General features: G+C 42.3%; 1 protein-coding gene across 2 annotated transcripts in view; it reads left to right on the top strand.

Annotated features, from left to right (window-relative positions):
* The first annotated feature begins 3,943 nt into the window (after positions 1 to 3,943).
* The window catches only part of LOC124048587 (methyl-CpG-binding domain protein 5-like), a 41,582-nt gene continuing 39,525 nt past the window's right edge, over positions 3,944 to 6,000 (top strand). For both annotated transcript variants that reach the window (XR_006841257.1, XM_046369530.1), the window contains exon 1: positions 3,944 to 4,298. The gene's annotated coding sequence lies outside the window, so the exon portion shown is untranslated. The remainder of the gene's footprint in view (positions 4,299 to 6,000) is intronic.

Below are 6,000 nucleotides of genomic sequence, written 5' to 3'. Positions count from 1 at the left end.
GATGTATTTCAAGGCCTACCTTCAAACTCAGTGCCTCTTTGCTTGACATCATGGGAAAATCAAAAGAAATCAGCCAAGACCTCAGAAAAAAAATTGTAGACCTCCACAAGTCTGGTTCATCCTTGGGAGCAATTTCCAAACACCCATGTTCATCTGTACAAACAATAGTACGCAAGTTTAAACACCATGGGACCACGCAGCCGTCATACCTCTCAGGAAGGAGACGCGTCCTGTCTCCTAGAGATGAACGTACTTTGGTGAGAAGTGCAAATCAATCCCAGAACAACAACATAGGACCTTGTGAAGATGCTGGAGGAAACAGGTACAAAATTATCTATATCCACAGTAAAACAAATCCTACATCGAAATCCTACTCAGCAAGGAAGAAGCCACTGCTCCAAAACCGCCATTAAAAATAAAAGCCAGACTACGGTATGCAACTGCACATGGGGACAAAGATCGTACATTTTGGAGAAATGTCCTCTGGTCTGATGAAACAAAAATATAACTGTTTGGCCATAAGGGGAGGCTTGCAAGCTGAAGAACACCATCCCAACCGTGAAGTACGGCATCATGTTGTGGGGGTGCTTTGCTGCAGGAGAGACTGGTGCACTTCACAAAATAGATGGCATCATGAGGCAGGAATATTATGTGGATATATTGAAGCAACATCTCAAGACATCAGTCAGGAAGTTCAAGCTTAGTCGCAAATGGGTCTTTCAAATGAACAATGACCCCAAGCATACTTCCAAAGTTGTGGCAAGGACAACAAAGTTAAGGTATTGGAGTGGCCATCACAAAGCCCTGACCTCAATCCTTTAGAAAATGTGTGGGCAGAACTGAAAAAGTGTGTGCGAGCAAGGAGGCCTACAAACCTGACACAGTTACACTGACTCATTCACCCAACTTATTGTGGGAAGCTTGTGGAAGGCTACCTATAATATAATAATAATATATGCCATTTAGCAGACGCTTTTATCCAAAGCGACTTACAGTCATGTGTGCATACATTCTACGTATGGGTGGTCCCGGGGATCGAACCCACTACCCTGGCGTTACAAGCGCCATGCTCTACCAACTGAGCTACAGAAGGACCATTACCTGAAACGTTTGACCCAAGTTAAACAATTTAAAGGCAATGCTACCAAATGCTAATTGAGTGTATGTAAACTTCAGACCCACTGGGAAGGTGGTGAAAGAAATAAAATTTGAAATAAATCATTGTCTCTACTATTATTCTTACATTTCACTTTCTTAAAATAAAGTGGTGATCCTAACTGACCTAAAACAGGGATTTTTTTACTAGGGTTTAAATGTCAGGAATTGTGAAACTGAGTTCAAATGTATTTGGCTAAGGTGTATGTAAACTTTCAACTTCAACTGTACATATGAGATGAGTAATGTACATATGAGATGAGTAATGTAGGATATGTAGACATTATTAAGGTGCCGTTATTTAAAGTGACTAGTGATACCTTTTATTAAATGTATTGGAGTGACCAGAGATTTGAGTCTAAGTTTGCAGCAACCACTCTTTGTAAGTGATGGCTGTTTACCAGTCCGATGGCCTTGAGATAGACGCTGTTTTTCAGTCTCTCGGTCCCAGCTTTGATGCACCTGTCCTGACCTTACCTTCTGGATGATAACGGGGTGAACAGGCAGTGGCTCGGTTAGTTGTTGTCCTTGATTAGCTTTTTGAGTGTTTTAGGTGACAAGACAAATTTATTCAGCCTCGGAGGTTAAAGAGGCGCTGTTGTGCCTTATTCACCACTCTGTCTGTGTGTTTGGACCATTTCAGTTTGGCCGTAATGTGTATGCTGAAGAACTTAACTTTCCACCTTTTCCACTACTGTCCCGTCGATGTGGATGGGGGGGATGCACCCTCTGCTGTTTCCTGAAGTCCACGATCATCTCCTTAGTTTTGTTGATGTTGAGTGAGAGGTTATTTTCCTGACACCACACTCCGAGGGCCCTCACAACCTCCCTGTAGGCCATCTCGTCATTGTTGGTAATCAAGCCTACCACTGTAGTGTCGTCTGCAAACTTGATGATTGAGTTGGAGGTGTGCATGGCCACGCAGTCATGGGTGAACAGGGAGTACAGGAGAGGGCTGAGAACGTACCCTTGTGGGGCCCCAGTGTTAAGGATCAGTGGGTGGAGATGTTTTCTACCCTCACCATTTGGGGGCGGCCCGTCAGAAAATCCTGGACCAGTTGCACAGGGCGGGGTCGAGAGCCAAGGTCTCGGGCTTAATGAAGAGTTTGGAGGGCACTATGGTGTTAAATGCTGAGCTATAGTCGATGAACAGCATTCTTACATAAGTATTCCTCTTGTCCAGATGGGATTGGGCTGTGTGATGGCGATTGCGTAGTCTGTGGATCTATTGGGGCGGTAAGCAAATTGGAGTGGATCTAGGGTATCAGGTAGGGTTGAGGTGATATGATCTTTGACTAGTCTCTCAAAGCACTTCATGATGAAAGAAGTGAGTGCTACTGGGCGATAGTCATTTAGTTCAGTTATCTTAGCTTTTTGGGAACAGGAACAATGGTGGCCCTCTTGAAGCATGTGGGCACAGCAGACTGGGATAGGGATTGATTGAATATGTCCGTAAACACACCAGCCAGCTGGTCTGCGCATGCTCTGAGGACGCAGCTAGGGATGCCGTCTGGGCCTGCAGACTTGCAAGTTTAAAATGTTTTACTCATGTTGCCCATGGTGAAGGAGAGCCCACAGGCTTTGGTAGCGGCTGTGTCAGTGGCACTATATTATCCTCAACGCGAGCAAAGAAGTTGTTTAACTTGTCTGGGAGCAAGATGTCTTACTGTAGATTTCAGCACAACAGGGAGCTGGAGAGTTCCATCTGTTCACTAGGTGGCAGCAAAGCCCATTGCATCTCAGATTCCCTTTCTCACACTATGGGATGGAGGCATGATCCTGATGCTGCAGCAAGGCTTGATACACTTAATATGTATGTATAGTAAATAAATACAACGTGTGCACTTTTCTTTGCCTACTAGCATTAACTTCTTTATTGAGGAACAATGTACTTCTATAACTATGATATGTGGTTTTATCACCTCGCTATCTTAAAGGTTGACTTTTTAACTAACTGTATAACTAACTGATCAATGTACCATCATACCAGGTAATTTAATGCTTAAAAACAAACATTTGTGAAAAATACATTTGGCTACAGAAGTGCTATTTTTTGCCTATTTCTATAACTTCCGTCAAAATACATTCTGGGTGAGTTATGCCGCGTTCAAAACAACTCGGAACTCGTAAATCCCTGATTTCAGTGGGTTCAAGACAACTCGGAACTCCGGAAAAGAATCAAAATAGCTCAGACTGGGAAAAATCGTTTTTGAAAGGTCCTCCAACTCCGAATTCCAAGTCGACAGTCTTTCTAGAGCTCCGACTTTCCGGTCTGAATATCACTGACAACATGATTTGACCTCGTTTATTCTTTAGTTCCCATTTGTCTTAAAGCAACATTACTGGCTGGCTAAAGTGGCTTGTTCAGTTGTTCAGTGAGAAAGGGGCGGAGTTGGACCGTTTTTTTGTGCGCAAAGTCGACCTTTAAGATGAATGCATTTATTAACTGTAAGTCTGCTAGATGACAAAAATGTAAATGTATACACATTATTTACACTATCTATGAAAGTTGTGGGGAAAATCCTTCAAATGAAATACATTCAATGGGTGCATTATGAAGAATGTCCGTCAGTAGTGTACTATAAACACATGACATAATCACAATATGCCTGCATTATGGCATGCATCCACCACAATAATTTTGAAGATACTAGAATGTTTCAACATGTCTCCCTTTCTAAACCTTGCGTTCTTTTTACATTCTGTTGCATGCTGGGACAGATTTTCCAGGCTCCAGCTGTGGCGCATGCGCAATCCATCTCTCCCATCTTTCTATTCCCAACAAGCTCGAGAGAAATCTAGCAGTGGCACTTGTACGTGGGAGCGCTTTAATGTAGATTTTTCAAAGGAAAAGCCAACCTGAACCTCTTCTTCTTTTTAATTTTTTTATTTCTACATTTCTCTACATATAATCCCGAAAAGCAAAATGTGAACTGTTGAAATGGAGGGCATGGTATTTTGGATATGCTAAACCTTATTTCTGACTCTCAAGCCTCTCAGCAACAGACCTCTGCCTGGTGTCTGTCTCAATTTTGGCCCTGGCTCGACTGACATTTCTGCAAAGAAGGGCTTCGGTTCATGTTGTTATTGAACTAAATTCTCCGTGTCGTGTTTTTTGTCTTCTGAAATGGGAAGCTATAAAGGTAAGAGTACTATATTAGTTTACACATTTAAGAAAACATTTATAGGCAACTCTAGCTGGCTAGCTAAATAGCTAGCTAGCGACTAGTAACAACAAATGTGTAAAATAAAATTCTATATTATTTTATTATACAGGACTACTGTTGTAGCTATCTTCACCATCCGTGTCGCTTGGCTGTGAAATTGCTCTTGCTGTGTTTGTTCTGGCATCGTCAATAGCAGCAGGCTCGTACGCGTAACTAGCCACCAGTAGGAAGCTTAAGTAAGGCTAGGTAGCATGCTATCCCTAGAGGCCAATTATCAGCTGCAATTTACATACTTTCTAGTTAGCAAGAAAGTTATTTACCCTAACAGTTAGTGATCTACGCAGATTATTTTGCCAGTCAAATCAGCACCCGACAACGTGCATGGTTTTCAAAATAGTGCGCGTGCTGTCTACCTCACGCGCACACGACATAATGTCATCAATATGTAACGTTAACTACTTCTGCCGTATTCAGAGGAGTGCGGCTATGGCACCGTAATAATGCACCTGGCCTAATTGTTTCCATCCTATATAGTGGATAGTGATGGCAATCCGTAACAGTATTATTATTTATTTTTTTGTACTATAATGCCTAATACCAGAATATTAGTTTTGCAGATGTTCGCATGGGTTTAGATGCCTGTTCAGCATCTGGTCTGTTTGCAATGTTAATCAGACCCTCTGCATAGGCCACCAGCAAACATCCCATAGGACAGAGAATGACATCTTAGTAGATATTAATTTGTGAGAGAGAATAGAGTATTGCTCCACTGTCAAAACCTTATTTTCAGGGGGGGGGGGGGGGGGGTGATAAAGGTAAGGACAAAAAATGACCATGTTGCATCAAGTGATCCATTATTTGTTTCCTGTGGTTTTCCTTTCCATTTCAGTTGTAAGTAATGTTATATATTAGTGTCTGGTCTGTTGCTCCCCCCATTCATGAAAGCGAACTGCTTTAGCGCCTATTGACAATAGTATCTTCTGACCAGGGGGAGTTTTGTTAAGAGAGTGACGCTTGCACCCGTTTTTGGAAACATAAGGAACATATCTTTATCAGCCAAAAATAATAATAATAAAAAAAAACAGAAGGTTAATGTCCCCACAAGGGAAGACATAGGCGGCCACCTGTGCTAATTGGCTATATAGCCTGCTCTGAACACCTGTGTGTAACATGCTGACCAAACCTGCTCCCCACATGCGTCTGTGTGCGCCATCATGCCCGCGTTGATTTTGTGTATCCGTACCAAAAGCTTTCATGGCATCCATGTTAAAATATCAAAACCGACTGGATTAGCTGGATCTTTATAGACTTTTGACCCCATGTTGAGTCATACAAAATCGTTTGCGCTCTACTCTGACCATTAATCCACAGATAAAAAGGGGAATCCTAGTTCATTTTTCTCCTTGTTCATTCTTCTTATTCTGTGGATTTTATATGACAGTTGGCAACCAACTTTAAGGTGCATTACCACCAACAAATGGACTGAAGTGTGGCCCAGCTTCACCCTTCAATCACTCGCATGGTTATATGTAGGTAGCTTAGTGGATAGAGCATTGGGACAGTAACCGAAAGGCTGCTAGATCAAATCCCCGAGCTGACAAGGTAAAAATCTGCCGTTCTGCCCCTGAATAAGGCAGTTAACCCACTGTTCCTAGGCTGTCATTGTAAATAAGAATTT

This window comes from Oncorhynchus gorbuscha, linkage group LG01 (genome assembly GCF_021184085.1).
Source record: "Oncorhynchus gorbuscha isolate QuinsamMale2020 ecotype Even-year linkage group LG01, OgorEven_v1.0, whole genome shotgun sequence".
NCBI classification, from domain to species: domain Eukaryota; kingdom Metazoa; phylum Chordata; class Actinopteri; order Salmoniformes; family Salmonidae; genus Oncorhynchus; species Oncorhynchus gorbuscha.
Note: the sequence above shows the minus strand (reverse complement) of the source record. Positions and strands in the feature narration are given on the sequence as shown.